The sequence below is a fragment of the Myotis brandtii genome, unplaced genomic scaffold (genome assembly GCF_000412655.1).
Source record: "Myotis brandtii unplaced genomic scaffold, ASM41265v1 scaffold604, whole genome shotgun sequence".
Classification (NCBI taxonomy): domain Eukaryota; kingdom Metazoa; phylum Chordata; class Mammalia; order Chiroptera; family Vespertilionidae; genus Myotis; species Myotis brandtii.
The window spans coordinates 3,608,123-3,626,697 of NW_005370286.1; the positions used below are offsets into that span (position 1 = coordinate 3,608,123).

An 18,575-nucleotide genomic window follows, 5' to 3' on the forward strand; every position below is an offset into this window, starting at 1 on the left:
TGGAATGTTCTGTAACTTGATCTGAGTGATGATTACATGGGCATAAATATTTGGCAAAAGTCATCAGCCTAAGGCGGGTTCGGAAAAATAATAATAATGTGTGTATGTGCGTAATGCATAATAAAACAAATGTAGTATTTTGTTAATATTTGGTGAATCTCACTGAAGAGTATATGGAATTTTTTTGTCTTATTTTTGCGACTTCTGTAAACATGGAATTATTTCAAAATAATAAAGGTTTAAAAAACTCATCAAAATGTACACTTCAGATCTCTGCATTTTACTGTATGTAAATTATATGTCAAAGTAAAAGTTAAAAGGGGGGGGATTAGGAAGCATACGTAGTAAAATCTTGACAAACATCGACTCTGTGTGACAGATGTATAGAGGTTTATACATTATTCCTTGTAGTTTTGTATAGGTTTAACTATTTTTATAACACAAAACAAATCTTTAAAAGTTTAAAACTACCAAAATATCTGTCAAGTTCCTGGCCCTGTGCCTGGCACAGGGTGGCTTCCCCTTATAAAAACGGTCCCACCTGGGCCGCCCTGCACCTTCTCTCTCTCTGCTGATGCTGGCATTGCCTGTGACCTCACGGGACAAAAAATGCACTCCAAGCTGGTTTTCTCTGTCCTCCAACTACAACAGGGTGAAGCAAACAGCCAGACAACATTGGGGATGCATGTCCTCTCCAAATGCCCACTCGGGTGCATCACTTTGCCTGGATGTCTTCCACCGGCAGATGCTACACTCAGAGCAGCCGTAGCCACAGAAGGCCACGAGGAAAAGTCATGGAGGGCAAAGACAGAGATTTGTAAATACCGTGTAAGACAAGCAGGAGCCACTCTGGATCTAATTGCACTTTTACAACATTTGCCTTGGCCTACACAAAGGGAAAAGGTGAGGGCTGATGACCTTTGAGGTGAGTCAAGCACATCTCTTAAGAAAGTCTCCATTTTTATGAGACTGAACAGGAGCGCTGACCCAGGAGGATGGAAACCGGTTGCTTTTCCCATCCGCACCACTAATGATCCCTGTGACCGAGGTGAGGCACCTCCTCAGCGTCTATCTTCCTCCTACAAATGAGGGTTTGGACCTCCAGCTTTGTGATTCTCTAAACCAAATACTGAGCCTTAGGAGGGAAGGACTCCAGGTCAGGAGTAGCCGTTAGTGCTTCCTGAGCCCAGGCAGGAGACAAATGAAGACACAGGTGAGATCGAGACTGCAGGAAAGATCTGGTATAGCCAAATCTTCCAAATTGCCAAAGAAAGTGAAAATCTAGATTTTTATGTCCTATCTCCTGATTTCCAAATTACAGTAATTAAGTCAGATTTTTTTTGTAAATGCTATGTGAGCCTAACAAAAACATTTATGAACAGAATTTAGTCCTTGGGCTGCCAGAATGTGCCTTTTGTGTGACATCACAGCTTCCTGGCTGGGGGCTAGATTGGAGGTCTCTGATCTTTCAATAACAGGGTTTTGTGGCTCCTTAAGTCCCAGAGAGCTCTAACTCAAGGCTGAAAGTGAATTTAATGACAAATACTTCAAACATTTTTTAGCATAGCTTATAGTAAAAAATTCATTTTACAGTGGTGCAAATCTCTAATAATAAAAGGGTAATATGCTAATTAGACTGAACGTCCTTCCAGACGAAGCCGGAGCTGCAAGGGAGGCCCGGGTGCCAGAGGGATGCCGGTGCCAGCAGCCAGGGGAAGGAAGGCCTACTCTTGCACAAATTTCGTGCATACATATATAAAACTGAACAAAAAGATTCACAAAATAAAACTTACCCCTACTCTAAGTGATGCCCTCTGATATTTTCTATTTATCCTACTTCATTTTTTAAATGCTGCTAGCAACCCATTAAACTGATTTCATAGGTCGTGTTGGAGAAACATGGCTTTAGAGTTCACAATTATTTAATTCTCCTTATGAGGTAGGAATTATTATCATCTCCATTTTACAGACTAGAAAAATGAATCTCAAGCTTCGAACAACAGATCTCATATTCTATTATTTTTTTTAAATCAAGAAAGGCAAGAAAGGGAGAAATTGGAAGACTCCGAAGGGCAAGGTCACAGAGGAAAACTCCCAGAGGCAAAGCAATCCAGGACCACCTTGGGGAGAACAGGCAACTCAAGCAGGAGGATTAAGGCTGTGTGCGGCGGGGCATGCAAGCAGTCTCCCCTCTGCCTCCCTAATGAAATCTGCAGTGAAATCCACATGGATTCCATGCCATGGGTGTGTGGCTTCTTTAAGGAGGCACCAGGCTGTCATCAAGGTAACCCCACTGCCGACTCAAAGGAAATGATGAGGATGCTAATGCCTAAGTCACATTTATGAGCTTGAAATTCCAGCTGCATACAGGTAGGAATGGGTGATTGGCAGTCACAGGGAGAGAGAGGATTTAAATCTAAGATCCATTTGACCATCAAGGCTGGCCTGTGAAACCTCATCACTCGACTTTACTACCTCCCAGTTCATTATTAATGAACTGACAAAAATTCCACGACTTCTCCATAGGCACTGATCACAGAGCACAAGAGACAGCAGCCTCGCCTAGGGATGTCAGCGGGGAAGATTTCGTTAGACCAATGAACTTTGCTCCTGATTGGACCACTCAGCTAAGCCTAGCGATACTGTTTCTAATCAAGCTTGGCTGCCATCTGGGCTGGGGTAGGGAGCCTGGCAACACCCTACACAGCCCAGCACAATCCAGCATGGCCCAGCATAGCCTAGCCCTCACTGGCAGTACACCTGACTGCATTCTAGGATGGCTGGATCTCTCTCCATCTCTTTGTCTCCTTTCCTTGTCTCCTCTACCTCCAGATTCCTAGGGAGCACCAGTGGAGGTGAGTGTCTGTTTCCAAAGTCAATGATTTCAAGCCTTTTCATTGGGTGGCTTTTTGCTTTCTCTGAAGTGTGAGGTACACGCACAGCTGCTAGGTAATGTTTAAAGCCAGTGAGTCTTAGATTTGTATCACAAAAGTCAATTAACAAGGCAATTTCTTCCCTTGGTTTGTATTTGTATATTATTAATGAATTATGAGGCCTCCTAATGTGGTAAATTAGCCTAGGTAACTCGGGAGCAGAGTACAAACATTCCCCCCACCCTCTTAATGGCCCCAAATGTTTATCTCATACAGAGAAAACTATATACAAGCACAGGGAGGTCTCCCTGTTCCAGCAGCCAAGGAAGCACACCGGAGCAGCTCTGATAAATATTGATGTTTGTTTATCCAAAGGCGCAGACCACGCTGGCAAGCCGCCACCCCCTCCCACGCTCATGTAACTGGCAAGAGTGATTATGCAAGGAGGAGATACAGGAACCTCAACTGCCTTTGCTGAATGACCGTCAGCCTTTGTTTCCTGAACACACACTCACTAGGAAAACTAGATGTCCTGACCTACGAAGGTCGGGCATAGGACAAAATAACAACAACAATCAAAACAGAAAAATACCTATGTCCTATCTTTAACCAAAGGGCAGAAGCATAGAGTCTTGTGTACATAGAGAATGGTGATGGCAAGATCTCTGTCTCACTGGAGTAACTCGCTTAGGGATGTGTGAATGCTGCTCCAAAGTGCTGCTTTGTTACAAGATCGATGCCATTAACAAATAAATTGTGCTCGATATAAATGCCAGAGCATTAACATGGAGATATTTATAAGCACCCACTCCGTAAGTCACAATGGAGCACCTACTAATGTACAAGGCAATGTGAACAATACCCTTCATCTCATCGCATTCATCTACTTCTAAGCACCATGATTCAGCCTCAAAATGTTTGGGACTAAAGCTGAGTAGAAATTAATAAGACCCATGTATTCAGTCCTTTAATGAATCTGTATTGAATGCTTATCGTGTGAATACCAGGTGTTAGACACACAACAAAAGCAGGAAAAGATACAGCCCATTGAGTAGCCCAGCAACCAGCTGGGAAGACAGACATGTCGGCAAAGCGTTATAAAGCAGACCAGGAGCTAGAGGGGCACCCCGGCTCCTGGGACACCCAGGAAGGAGAGGGCCATCAGGAACGGTCAAGAAAGTGTCCTGGGGAGAAGCTAAGTGCCCTCTACTATGGCCTCTACTTTCCCCCATGTTGATTCCTGCTCCTGGGGTATGAAACTTACTCCTCCAGGTGGCCTTCTCCGAGGACTAGCAGACCTCACATAGGCACATCTCAGGTGGGAAAATCTCGGGGGGGGCATCTCCCTGTGCCCCAAGATTCCCATCTTCTCCGTTCAGAGACAAGAGAAAAGAAAACCAAAGAGCTCCTCTTTTCATAATTAATTCTCTTTCTGACAAAATCTATCATTTTCTGTCTGCCCAGGCTCCTTTAGACTGAGCTCCTTGAAACCCTCTAGAATCTAGATGACACTGACGCAGAGAGGCCTGAGGGCACTCAACAAGGCTGGGCATCCCGGGAGCCTCTTCTTACAGCCTCTTACAGGGAGATCGGCCTGGGGCCAGAGACCTGGGGGAAACCTCATGCAGCTTCCAGCATCTGCAGAGAGCAAAAAAGCAGAGCAGAACTGCCTGGCATCTCATCCTTCCCCCAGTCTGTGGGCCTGCAAGTGCATATGTCTCTAATTTGCATTTTATGGGTTTCTACCTGGATGGCATAATGAATAGCTATCTGTATGCAATATTCCCTTTGCCTCCCCACTCCTGTCAGCTTCATCTAATTAAACACCTACTCCCCCTTCAGATCTCAGGGAAATCTGCCTTCCCCAGAGAAGCCTTCCCTGACCCACTGGGCTAATTATTGACTTATTCACTCTTACTATGCCAGGCACCTTTTCCTCTATGACCTTTGTTACCGCTTGCAGTCATGCATTCATTTTGCATCATTTTCTTTTATTTCTGCCTGCCTGTCCCGCGGCCATAGCCTCCATGCCGGACCCACAGTGTCCCGTTTATTGCCCTCAGTAATCCTAGCTCTAGGCCAATGCCCAGCACTTAGTATGCATTCAACAAATTCTCCTAGATGATAGAATCAAGTTCAAGGAATGGAACTCTCCCCAGAACCCGTCTCTCTTGTTCTACCACAGAGCCCTCCCTGCCTGGCTTGGATTTCTATTTGCTTTGAGGCTTTGCTTTGCTGATCAAAGGCATGACAGGCAAAGGCCCTCCTTCAAGCTCCAAGCATCTCCTGGACTGCCTGGCCTACAGGAGCCCTTCCAACGCAGCATGAAAATAAATAAACAGGTATTTTTACAAATGAAGATCTAAGTGCAAAAAAGGCCAAATATTTTTCCAAGAGAAGCGCAAATTTGTTGTTTCAGAAGATTTTTATAAAAGACAAAAATCAATAATGTTTTTGTGCCAGTCGATGAGCTTCACGTTTAGAACAGGAAGAGAATCTAATGGATGGCTTTTCAACTGCTTTCCTCCCTCAGAAATATGATGCGGTCCTGCCCGAGAGGAGTTTGAGGAGACAGAGGGCAGAAGGCTAAGGACGTTGTCTAATGCAGGGAGTAAGTTTGGAAAGAAGGTCAGACTCTCCCAGACCTGCCAGGTTGGTGACTGGATGGATATTGTCTGCTCTTCAAACTGTCTTTGCATTCAAGTAGAGACCTTCAAGGATATCTGCCAGCAGCCTCCTCACCCCCAGACACCAGGTCTCACCCCTGGGCAAGAGTTGATTCTACCAAGGCTGAGGGATTCTCTGTCCCTGGAATTTGGAATCAGGCCCCATAGCCATGTGCTGGTCTGTTAGGCACTTGAAATGCGATGCCAAGACAGGTCAGGTTGCCACATGCATGAAGAACCACAGAGAGCCATCTGCAGACAGAGACAGAAGAAGGACAAGAGGGAGAAGATCAAGTGTCCACAAATGAGAGGGCCATCTTATTCCCAACTTTCTAGGCCTGGTCCTTGTTTCATATGAGGCCAGCCTGAGTTTCCTGTCCTTAGAACCCATGAAGTCCCCTCGTGTCCTTCCAGAAAATGCCCTTTCTATCTTTTGTTGGCAAAGTTAGTTTGAGTACATTTCTGTTCCAGATGTATTAGTTTACTCTAGCTCCTGTAACAAACTCCCACAAACTGGGTGGCTTAGAACGACAGAAATTTATTCCCTCTCCCTTCTGGAAACCAGAAGTCTGGAGGTGCCAGCAGGGCTGTGCTCCCACCAAGGCTCTGGGGGAGAATCTTTGCTTCCTCCAGCTTCTGGCGACTCCTGGCCTTCCTTGACTTGTGGCTGCTTCATTCCAATCTCCGCCTCCACCTTCACATGACCTTCTTCTCTCTTCCTGTGTCTTCTTCTCTTCCAAAGACACTGATCATTGGATTTAGGGCCTATCTGGTGAATTCAGGTATCATCTCAATATCATTAACTTAATTACATCTGCAAAGACCCTTTTCCCAAATGAGGTCACTTTTTATAAGTACTTGGGGTTAGGACTTTGGGGGCCACCATTCAACTCACTATACCTTGCATATACATTGAGCTCTAAAACAAGTTTACCAAATATTCCTTACAAAGTAGGGGTGACTAGCTGATGCACAGCCCACAACACAAACTATTTACAGATTCTAAAAGATAAGTAAATAAAGCAACTTGCATTTGCGGGAAAAGTGTTTGTGGCATTTTGTTTTTTAATATTCTGGGCTGGATTCAAGCCTGGTCTATCACGTTAGAAGTCACTGTCTTCCCTCGTCTCCTCTGAATTTGTATTCAAGATAATACAGCTATGCGGCTACTATGGTGTATTGACACTTGCTAGGTATCAGGCACTGTACTTGGCTCTTTACAAGGCATATCACATTGAACCTTCACAACAATCTTTTGAGGCCAGAATTATTATCCCTAGGAGTCACACCCAAGTTGGTCACCACTAGGATGACCTTTCTGACAATCTGGCACATTTGAGGGCTGTGAATATCAGAAGAAAGGTACTAACATGAGTAGTACCTACTATGTGCCAAGCACTGCATTTGGTGCTTCACAGTTGTTATCTCGTTTAATTTCCTCCATGAGAAAGATGGTGCAGAAATTAGTGGAAAGTGATTCACAGTAGCCAGGGCTTCCCATGGACAAAACCTGGTAAAGTAAGTGGGTTAAGTCCCAGTTGTTCCTGCTTATCAGGGCCAGTGGGGATCAGCCCCTACAGATCTACTCATAGGAATTCAAGGAAACACTGATGCAGGCAGACACCTGTGTCTGGCAGAATGGTAGTTGTAAACTGAAAATGAGAAAGTACTTCCTTGATGGGAGGACATCTGTAATACTTTCAACAATAAAGATAACTGATGGGAGGACATCTGTGATACTTTCAACAATAAAGATAAATTTTTAAAAAATAAGAATAAATAAATAAATAAAAGTTTTTTTCTTGCTTGAGAAGCTGCTAATGTCACCTCCCAAATTGCAGGCCTGGACAGGAAGTGAGGCAACCTCCAAGGGCAAGCTTCAAAGTGAAGACTTCTCTGAACACATGTTCCTTCCTAATGCTTTTCTACCCCAACCCTAGGAAAGCTTCACTCTAGTCTCATAATTTCCCTCTTCTCTCTATTACCACTGCTATCTTTTCCCTCCTCTAACCGTGAGAGTTGAGGACACACAGCTCAAATAAAGATCACAATTGACCTTCCCCTTTATTCTTCTTCATGTAGCTCTATTCACAGTCACCCACGTCAGGTGCTCCCCTGACCCAGAGCCATCAGCCATCAAGTCCTGCCTACCAATCTGTCCCCTCCATGACTTCCTCTCTTCTCTAACCATCATTGCCCCGGATCAGGTCCCCAGTATCTTTTTCCTGACTCAGTCAGGTATCCCTGCCTCCATCAGCTCTTGATTTGATCTTGTTGTTCCTTTGCTTTCAACTCTGTGATGCCCACCTACTCCCCATTAACCTAAGCAGTGGTTTTCAAAATGTGTCTGGAGGAACCTCAGCTTAATGGGTCTTGTTGAGGTTTTAATGAGCCCGGTAAAAAAAAATTCTGCTGAGTTTTAAACTAATTGAGAGACATAGGATTCCAACAGATGGAAATGAAAATAATCATGTTTATTACTGCAAAACAATATTGGAGGACATGGCTTAGCTCTGGCCAAGTAGCATGAAAACACTTCCCTGAATTAAACCACAGATGCCCTAAGCCGTATAAACATTTCTCCTCTTAAGACATGATTGTTCCTTAAGAGGAGGGTTTTCAGATATGAATAAAGGAGTGTGAATTTATGTGCAAACCCAGGAGTTAGACTCTTATAGAAGTTGTCAGGCAGCATTTCCCAAAGTGTGTTCCATGGAACACTAACTTTGAGAAGAAATGACCTGGAACAAAAATGTTCCATGGTCAAATGCCTTTAGAGAAAATTACACAATGTTCTCCCTTGAGAATCGTAATGCACCCATGAGCATATTAGAGGCTCCCTGGTCTGCAGTAAGGAATGACTTTGCTTATCAGAGGTTAGCCCATTGTTTCCCAAAATTATTTGACTTAAAAAAAAACGTTGGGAGTGGTAAGTCTCTTTATATTTCTATGTGACAGAAACTCCATGGGAGGAAGGGGAGGAAGGGCTTGAGCTTAACTCCCTCCCCGTCTCTTCAACTCAGTTTTTCCTAAGTGGACCTTTGTTGTTCATTTTTGTTGCTTCTGATAGATTGTGGCTCTAAAGTGTCTTCTGAAATTTTGCTGTTTTGATATTAGAATGAGCACTTAGAAATGTTTTAATAAAAAAGTTTAGGACTCAAGTAGAGAGTAATAAGAGAATTATTGATTTCATAAACTAAGTGCAATTTATTCAAGGTTTACGTGTGACCTCTGAACTCTAATGCAAAGGCAAAGCCATTTGTAGCGGCTTTGTGGTTAAAAGTATTATGAAGTCCTTTGAAAGAACCTTGGCACAGTTGAGACATGTGGAATAGTTTCAAAGTAGAAGATTCCTAACCTTCATATTACATTGGAAGTATGTGTCAGTTTTGTGTATTAGAATACATGAATGGAGTAGTAAATGCTGTGTTGGGAAACTGTCCTTGGCCAAAGACCATTTGGCTCCTATTCTTTAGGAAAGGGATCCACCCCCCCAGAGATCTTTGAGGTAACTGAAGAACATGGAAGAAGAAAGGTCTGCCTAGCTAAGCAATTTTGTGGAAAGGACTGTACACTTCTCAGTCTAGAGTCTTAATTACTCTTGCTCAGATGAGAATGACTATAAAAATGTATGTGGTCTAAATAGGGCAGAATAAATGTTCTTCGCCAGCTCTTGAGTTGTCTTCAGTCCAAAGACATTTTGACCTGAGCCAGGAAGTAAGACAGTGAGGATAAAAACATCTGAAACTCATGAACATCTTCAAAGGTATCAGAGGATGTAATGAGCCCAAGTGTGGTTTGAGGAAAAGTAGTGTTGGCAGAAATGAGAACAGAATTTGCTAGAGGTTGGATGAGCATCTAGGTCAATTTCTATAGAGTTCCAAGGAAAGAGAGGTTTTGACAACCATTGGCTTATTTGACCGATGCATTCAGGCCCTCAAATGGATTTCTTTTAAATATGTATGTATAAAGCCTGACAAGGCTCTTAATAAGTCAAAAACTTTCAATGAATCCAATAATTGTCAAAGCTCCTCTTCAGTTTGTATAAAAAACATACCCACAGATGTGCTTTCCAGGGTTAATGGTCATAAAATTCTAGTCACTCTTCTACCCATAGTTTACATATACCAAGTGAATTCAAATCATTCATTCAACACACTTTGAATACCTGGTCCTGGAGTGATAAGGAGCTATTGTCCCTGCATTCAAGAAGCACAGTCTAGTTGGAATGACAGGCATATTAGCAAATTTAAACACCCTTTGGAGTGACAGAGTCAAGGATAAAAGTATGTGCAAAGAACAATGAGGTCTAAGGAAGGGGTGTCACAATGCCTGGAAGAGAGGATAGAGAGTCCTGTAAGAATAAAGGGGCCGTCTGGCAAGAAGGCAGGGGAACTTTATTATAAGAACACTGCCTATGCAAAGGCTCTGAGGTCTTGAATTGAGAGTCCAGACATAAACTCTCACATTTATGGTCAATTGATTTTTGAAAAGGGTACAAGACAATTCAATGAGGGAAAAAATAATCTTTTCACCAAATGGTCTGGGACAACTAGATATCTACATGAAAATGTATGAAGTTAGACCCCTACCTCATACCATATACAAAATTAATTCAAGATGGATTAGACCTGCCCTGTCTGGTTTGGCTCAATGGATGGAGCATCAGCCTGCGGACTGAGGGGTCCCAGGTTCGATTCCGGTCAAGGGCACTTGCCTGGGTTGTAGGCTCGATCCCCGGTGGGGGTTGTGCAGGAGGCGGCCAATAGATGATTCTCTCTCATCACTGATGTTTCAATCTCTCTCTCCCTTCCTCTCTCTGAAATCAATAAAAATATTTTTAAAAAGATGGATTAGATCTAAATGTAAGAACTAAAAACATAGGTATGACCTTGGATTAGGCAATGGTTTCTAAGATATGACACCAAAAGCATAAGCAAGCAAAGAAAAACTAGATAAATTTGACTTCACCAAAATTTTAAAACTGTACTTCAAAGGACACTATCAAGATAGTGAAAAGATAATTCACAGAATGAGAGTAAATATTTGCAAATCATACATCTGAAAATGGACTTGAATCCAGAAATATAAAGAACTCTTAAAAATTAATGATAAAAACTTAACTACTAATAGCCTACTGTTGACCAGAAAGAAGCCTTACCAATAACATAGTCAATTAACATATTTTGAATATTATATGTATTATATACTGTATTCTTACAATAAAGTAAGTTAGAGAAAAAAATGTTATTAAGAAAATTGTAAAGAAAAAATACATTTACAGTACTATACATAATTATTGAAAACAATCTACATATAAGTGGACTCAGGCTATTCAAGGGTTAACTGTATTCAAGGCCCTATTGGCACTTTTCGAACTTGTAGTACTAACCTCATAACGTCTTAAAGTAAGCTGAAGTAAGTCAATATTTTGTAATTAGAGGAAACAAGTACTTCAAAATTCAGTGGTTAGATTTTTACCCAATAGGAAAGGGTAGTCAGAAAGTGTTGCTTTACAACATCTTATAACCTAACCTAACACTTGAACACATGCTTATTAGCTATTTGCAGTGTTAATAAGACTTCTTTGTCTTTTGGGGGAACCTGAAGAGTAAGTAGAAGAAAGATGCTCAGCCAGGGTCCTTCTGAATGTCTGCTGATGTTGATTCTTTAGTTCCTCTGGTTGTGAGGTAGAAGGAACAAAGAGCTAGTGTATTATATACTGTATGTCATGGTGGTCACCTGGTCAGAATCTGGGCACAGATGAACCTCACTTGGAATACTGTCCCTGCCACTTAGTAGTTGTGTGACCTTGTGCAAACTGCTTAGCATCTCTGTGCCTCCATTTCTATGCTTAACTTCATTTTTATTTGAGGGCTTATTTCAGTCGTAGGATGCCCATTAATAGTACCTTTATTTTAAAAAGGCTTTTAGTAGGCACTTATGAGTAATACATCTTGGTAATTTTTTCCTGATTACAAAAAAAAACAAAACACGACAGTGTTGAGATTTTCTGCACATCAGTATCTTACTTTCTTTCATTAGTTCTGTTTTATTTTGCTGTGTTTATTATTAAGCTACTTGTCAAGGTACTTCCCTGAAACTCTGCTATCAATCAGGAAAAAAAGAATTAAAACATTTGCTTGCTAAATGTATTTTGTTACTAAATTGTGGCTCTACTGGTGCTTAGCTAAAGCAGACAACACAGATGCAGAGTCAGAATGAGTATGCTTAGCTGTAGAACCCCATTCTTCTGATGGGTACAGGGCAGTAAGGAACAGTGAGGGCAAGAGGCAATGTACATCTCCTTGGCTCAAAATTGCCTTCTAAGGCCCCATTCATCCCAGGAATTCTTTGAGGCTTACGCAGAAGTCTTTGTTACAATGCAAATGCCCCAAAAGACCTATCAGTCAACCATCCAGGCAATTCCTTTTCATACTGTTCTAAGACCTGGGCAGAGAAAAGAGGTTCCTGCCCTAGAGGACCCCACATTATCTCTCTCTCTCTCTCTCTCTCTCTCTCTCTCTCTCTCTCTCTCTCTCTCTCTCTCTCTCTCTCTCTCTCTCTCTCTCTCTCTCTCTCTCTCTCTCTCTCTCTCTCTCTCTCTCTCTCTCTCACACACACACACACATTAAGTAACACGTGTATGCTTCTGTCACTGGGGACCTGATGCTCAGAACGGACACATCACTACCCCTAATCCTAAACTAAACATCCATTCTTGGGACCACCACCTCTCAGGCCCCAGGGAAAACTTTTCCACATTTTACCTTTTGTCCTCAAAACCAAGGCTCCTGGGTCCCAGTGCTGTGAAGGTTTGTGGGTTGCTGCTGCCAACATCTGAGCTAGACATTGTTCCAGAGGGCACAGGGGATTGAAGTGGTAGGAGCCTGTAGCAACAGAAAAGGCAGATTAATTAACTTGTCAATTCCTTCCTCTCAGACAGCATGAATTACACAGATTTTTGTGTAGTACAGTGTTCTTCCTGCCAATGCTGAGCATCTTTTTCTTCCTTTTATTTGTGTTCCATTTGTAGTTTCTAAAGTCATGATGAATTAACATAACCACACAAAAAAGTGCACGTGGGCAGTTGAGAAACATAATATTAAACAAATCTTCCTTACCTGGTAGGGGAGATACCAGGATCACCAAGGTCTTTTTTCCCAGGGGGAGGCTCACCCCATTGTAATCCTGGAGTGCTAACCCCTGCGATTTCCACAAATGCAGGAAACTCGACTGCATAATTTGTGGTAGTGGGAGACTGCATTTGTGCTTTCCCCTAAAAAAAAAAATTCATATTACTCAAATATATTTGTAAATCTAGGGTAACATGATTTACTAGTATTTTGGCAACTGAGTTAAAAGAATGAATGCTGGAATTGTGAATAGTTTTATTTTTGTAAAAATATTTAGAGTTAATTCTATTTTTGAAATGTCAAATAAAAACTGTAGCTTTATTTTTAAAATATATTTTTATTGATTTCAGAGATGAAGGGAGAGAGAGAGAGACAGAGAGAGATAGAAACATCAATGATGAGAGAGAATCATTGATTGGCTGCCTCCTGCACAACCCCCGCTGGGATCGAACCCACAATCCGCGCATGTGCCCCAACCAGGAATTGAATCTTGACCTTCTGGTTCATAGGTTACTCAACCACTGAGTCACGCCAGCTGGGCTGCAGCTTTATTTGAACAATTTTATTTATAACATTTTATTCATTATTAAGATTTTTTTCAAGCTTTAAAAATAAAATTTCTTCTAAAATATTCAATTCAATTCTTATTTTTAACATTTATTTTCATTTACATTTTTGATGGAAATATATTCAAATTTGATACTCTGTGAATATAATGACATGTTAATTTTAATCCTTTAGATCCTATTGTCAATGGCACATAAATTATGTGTATATTTTGATTATAATGAAATAATTAGTGAATTTTTTTCTGGAATGAAAGCAAAAAAATAAGTTATACAGAATATATAAATCATAAAATATGCCTTATGTTATCCTCACCCAAATATTTCTGGGCCATCAACAGCACACATCCTATATAATAAAAGCCTAATATGCTAAGTGTTCGGTCGGCCGGTCAGCCATTCAACCAATCAAAGCATAATATGCTAATGATATGCTAAGGCCATTCAATGCTCGCTATGATGTGCACTGACCACCAGGGTGAAGATACCCTGACCAGTAGGTTAGCTTGCTGCTGGGGTCCAGCCGATCAGGACTGAGCGAGAAGGGCCGGACACACCCTGGAGCCCTCCCATGGTCCCTTCCCAGCTGACCAACCTCCCATGTCCCTCCCCAGCCCCGATTGTGCACTGGTGGGGTCCCTCGGCCTGGCCTGTGCCCTCTTGCAATCTGGGACCCCTAGGGGGATGTTGGAGAGCTGGTTTTGGCCTGATCCCACAGGCCAGGCCAAGGGACCCCACTGGTGCACTAATTCGTGCACTGGGCCTCTAGTATAATAACAATTAAGTTCAGTTGTCTTTGATATTTTGCCAACTTTCAGTCATTTAAAACTATAGTTTTCCAATTTTTAAAATAATTTTGCCATTATGAAGCCATATTTGTCATTGTAGACGGAGAAGACAAATTCAATTTAACAGCTTGATTTATAATTTTTAAACATTTAGACCATTTGTACTCTAGCCTGGACCCCACATATTTTAAGGATGGGCCCAATTGCTTCAATTAGATAATCAGATGGTTCTTTTTCTAAAATTTAGCTATTAATAGTTAACTTATTGACACTAAGTATGTCAGACTTTAAATGAAGTAACTTCTACATATGACCTCATTAAATCCTCTCAATAACCCGGGTCATAGGTAATTTTATTACCTTCATTTTACAGAGAGGAAACTGAGTTTTGGGGAGTTTAGGTGGCTTGCTCAAGGTCATATAACCATTATGTCCTGGAGCTGGGATCTGCCCCCAGGAGGTCTGCGTATCTTTAGGAAAGGGCACTCTGGGAGAGCTGACCTTGATCGGCATCCCTAACAGAGAACTTGGACACACAGAAGGCAATGTGGAGGGTCAGGATGCTGGGAGAAAGGACTGCCAAAAAAAGTCCCCAACTGCACAGTCAAGCTTGAGATCCAATGTCACCTCCAGGGAACAGCCGCAAGCACCAAAGGCTACCAAATGTCTGGATGGACAAGGACTGCCAGTGTCACTAAGTCTACACATTCTACTGATGTCAACAATGGGCACATAAGAAAAAAATCCATTTATCTTTTTGCTCTTGAATGCTCAGTCATTTAACAGGCAGATTTAGAGGACTGGTTCCTCCTTTCTTCTTTCCATCTCTCTCCTCCGCTCCCTCCCTTCCCCCCTTTTCTTTTAATAAATATATATTATATATGCTACTACAACACACTAAGCACAATGCTAGGTACGGAACAAAGCAGACAGGGCCTTGTACATATGGAAATTACTATCTAATGGAGAGACAGACAGCAAATCAAATGAAATACTGAAAATTACGACGATGACACAAAACATGGAGGAGAGGTGGAGCACACTAGGAAAGCATACCAGGGGAATCTGGCCCAGTCTCAGGGTACCAGGGAAGATTCCCTGAGAAAACAACATCTGAGCAGTGATCTGGGTGGTAATAGTGGTTAAGAATACACAGGTTCAGGGGGATATGACAGGCTGAGCGCCCTGTGAAGGAAGGGAGCCTGTGGGTTTGAGCATGAAGGCTCTGACTGGAGGCCAGTGAAACTGGATATATGAATGGAGGGCAAGATTCCAGACCTTCCAGATGAGGAAGTGCCCAAATTATGGCCCACTGCCTATTTTCATAAAGTTTTATTGGAGCATAGCCACCCTCATTTATTTACTTATGCTGATGGCTGCATTTGGCTACAATGGCACAGTTGAAGAGTTAAGACATAGACCTTATGGCCCATGAAGCCTGAAATATTTACTCTCTGCCCTTTACAGGAAAAATCTGCAGACCTCTGATCCAAACCATGGAGGTCAAGGATCATGCCCTTTATCTTCACAGCCGTGGGAAGCCATCAAAATGTTTTAAAAGGAAAGCGGATAGGAAATAACGGGATCTGATTTTCATGAGGAACGCTCAGGAGCCAAATATATACTTACATTACTTTGGAGAGCCAGGCCCTCCGAAGACCCCTTTGAGGAAACTGGCATTAATCTCTGCAGGAATGGGTTCTAAGACCTTTCTTGCCCGTGGCAGGGGGCCCTGTCAGTTTCTTCCTACCTAAGCCCCTTGTATTAGTCAGACTCCTTTGGGAGCAAGTGACAGAAGCAGACGCTAAGCCTTCTATACAACGGGAAAGGAATGTACTGGTTCATATCACTGGGAAGGGCAGCGGGGAGGCTCAGAGAAGGCAAGAACAACAACAGAAAACAGAGCCTACCCCACTTGCACCTAGGGACTCGCCATCTCAAGAACCCTCTCTCCATTCACTTTTCACCTTAACTTGACTCTGCTTCGCTTCCCGCACAAACATTTTCCACTGGGCAACTAAACCCCAGAATCACATTCTGCCAAGCTTGGTCACCCCAGCAGAAGGAGAGAATCTACTTCCAGTGTCTGTGTCTTCTCCTCCGGTTTGGATTCTGATGGGCCCTGCTTGAGCCCCATGAGCACCCTCTCTAGAACAATCAGTGTCAGAAGGGATTGGGTACTATAAACTGGCCAGACATGGATCACATGCCTATCCTTAAGGCCAGGGGGTAGGGCCTGGGAATGAAAACCCTGAGAGCACAACCTAGAAGGGGAGACCAAAAAAATAAATAAATAAATAAAATAAAATACAAACAACAGGATAGGGCTGCTATATTTGCCAGGCTGGTCCCCACAAGCTGTGAGGGAAAGCCACCTCTGCTCTCATGACAGAGCTGACTGAATCAGAGATCAGTCCTGGAACAGCCTGCAACACCTATGGGCTGGACACAGGGAGGCTGGTCAGCTAGCTCCAAAGTGACTCGGCACAAATGTCCAGCAGGAGCCCTCCACTGAGTGGCTGAAAGCTGACGAATCAGACCTTCCTGTTTGGAAATAGAAATGCCAGGTCAGCAAAAGAGGAGGGCTGTTTGCACTCAGGTTGATATTGCCAACAATACTTAGAAATGTGTCCAGGTTTCCGTGTAGCTCACTCCCCGTCCCAGGGTATAAATAGAAATCCACACACTAAATCTCCTTGGCTGAAGGAAAGCCGGGCTTGTCTTCTAAGGAATTTGCCTGTCTTGGTCAGTACACAATCCAATGCTCTGGAAATTTCTTCCTCTGTCTTTTAAAGAATGGTTTCTGTCATTAAATTTCACACAGAAAGAAATGAACTACTCTTCTGGCAAAGAATATGACGGTCAACATAAAGATTCCCTGGTTAGAAAGGAATTTAAACACGTTGCCTGGTGGCCAGGGGAGATTTAATCACAAGGCTTTCTGGGAAGGAAGCTGAATTGAAAGCTAAGTATAATGGCAACAATAACCTACTGGTAGCTGGGCAAGAGCCCTGGCTTCAAGCCCTTGTTGGGGATCATCCGCAAATCACCGCTCCTCTCTTTCTTCCGGAAAATGAAGTTTCAAAATCATGCATTCGTTCTACAGAGCTGTGTGGCTGCAGCAAGAGGCCAGTGTGGCTGAGGAGTAAATAAGGTAGAAGGTGGCAGGTGAGACCCCAGAGGTAACAGGGGCCAGGTCATTTGGCTTTTACCTTGCTTGAGAGTGGGAACTAGATTCATTTCTTCTGGCTGCTATAACCACTTACCACACACCTTGAGTCTTAAACAACACAAATTTAATTCTTACAGTTCTGAAGTTCAAAAGCCCAACCTCCAGCAGATCTCACTGGACTGAAATCGAGGTGTTGGCAGGGCTGCGTTCCTGTCTGGGGGCTCTCAGGCCATTTCTTTGCTGCCTCCAGCCTCTGGCTGCCCACATCTCTTGCTCCTAGCCCCCTTCCATCTTCAAAGCCAGCAGCGCCGGGTTGAGTCTTTCTCCCATCATGTCGTTCGGATCTTCCCGTCTGCCTCCCTTTTCCACTTTTAAGGACTCTTGTAATTACATTGGGCACAACAGGGTACTCCAGAGTAATTGCCCTATTTTAAGGTCAGCTGATTAGCAACCTTTAATTAGCAAACTGTCTGCAACATTAATTCCCCTCTGTCATGGGGAATTCTCACAGGGATTAGGATGTGGACATCTTTGGGGTTGAGGGGGCATTATTTCACCCATCACAGGAGCCACTGGTGTTTCTGAGCAGATGACTGACATGATCAAACTTGTGCTTTAACTTGGTCACTTTGGCTTCTGTGTTTGAACAGACATCAGGGTGGTAGGGACAGAGGCCGAGAGGCCAGTTAAGAGACTACTCCAGTAATCCAGGCCCAAGATGGTGCTTGAACCAGGATGGTGAATGTGGGTAAAAAGCAGTGAAATTCCAAATGTACTTTGAAGGTATAGGAAATAGGCCTCTGTGATCCATCTCCAGCATAGTCAACTTTTAATGGAAACAGTTACTGAATTTCCCCAGGGCAAACAGAATGTAGAGAGGAGAGGAGAGAGGTATAAGAACAAAGAACCTTGGACATGAGCCAGTATCCTGGTGAAAACACCCAAGGCGACAGGGGGAGGGGTAGACAACTAGAAAAGGCCTCAGCCCATTTTTTTTTTAATGGCCCAATGGGAGACAATAAGATGATCTAGGTGATGAGGAAACAGGTGACCCCACAATACTCAGCCAATGAGGAACCGGAGGAGGGACTGAATAAATAGGGTGTGGTCACTACTGCCTGTGTGCCTGTGCTCGCTCTCGAGAATGTATTAAAAGTCTCACTTTGGCCATACTTCTGTCTCTGAGTCCCTTATTTGAATTCGGACAGGTGAGCATTTCTCACAGAAAGTGAGGGGAGGCTGAAGTATAAGCAAAGCCTAGAGCAGTGATGGCGAACCTCTGACACCTCTGACACGCGAACTCATTTCTTTGGTTGATTTTTCTTTGTTAAATGGCATTTAAATATATAAAATAAATATCAAAAATATATCTTT

The 18,575-nt window shown here is 42.9% G+C and overlaps 1 long non-coding RNA gene across 3 annotated transcripts in view; it reads right to left on the reverse strand.

The window, feature by feature from the left end:
- The window catches only part of LOC106728392, a 66,886-nt gene that overhangs the window by 43,678 nt on the left and 4,633 nt on the right, over nt 1–18,575 (reverse strand). For 2 of the 3 annotated variants that reach the window (XR_001364694.1, XR_001364692.1), the window contains exons 2-3: nt 12,664–12,818; nt 12,310–12,429 (exon numbers count right to left, since the gene is read on the reverse strand). This is a non-coding gene — a long non-coding RNA (uncharacterized LOC106728392). Of the gene's footprint in view, nt 1–5,279; nt 5,792–12,309; nt 12,430–12,663; nt 12,819–18,575 lie in introns of those variants that run through there. The other variant, XR_001364693.1, reaches the window with a different exon arrangement.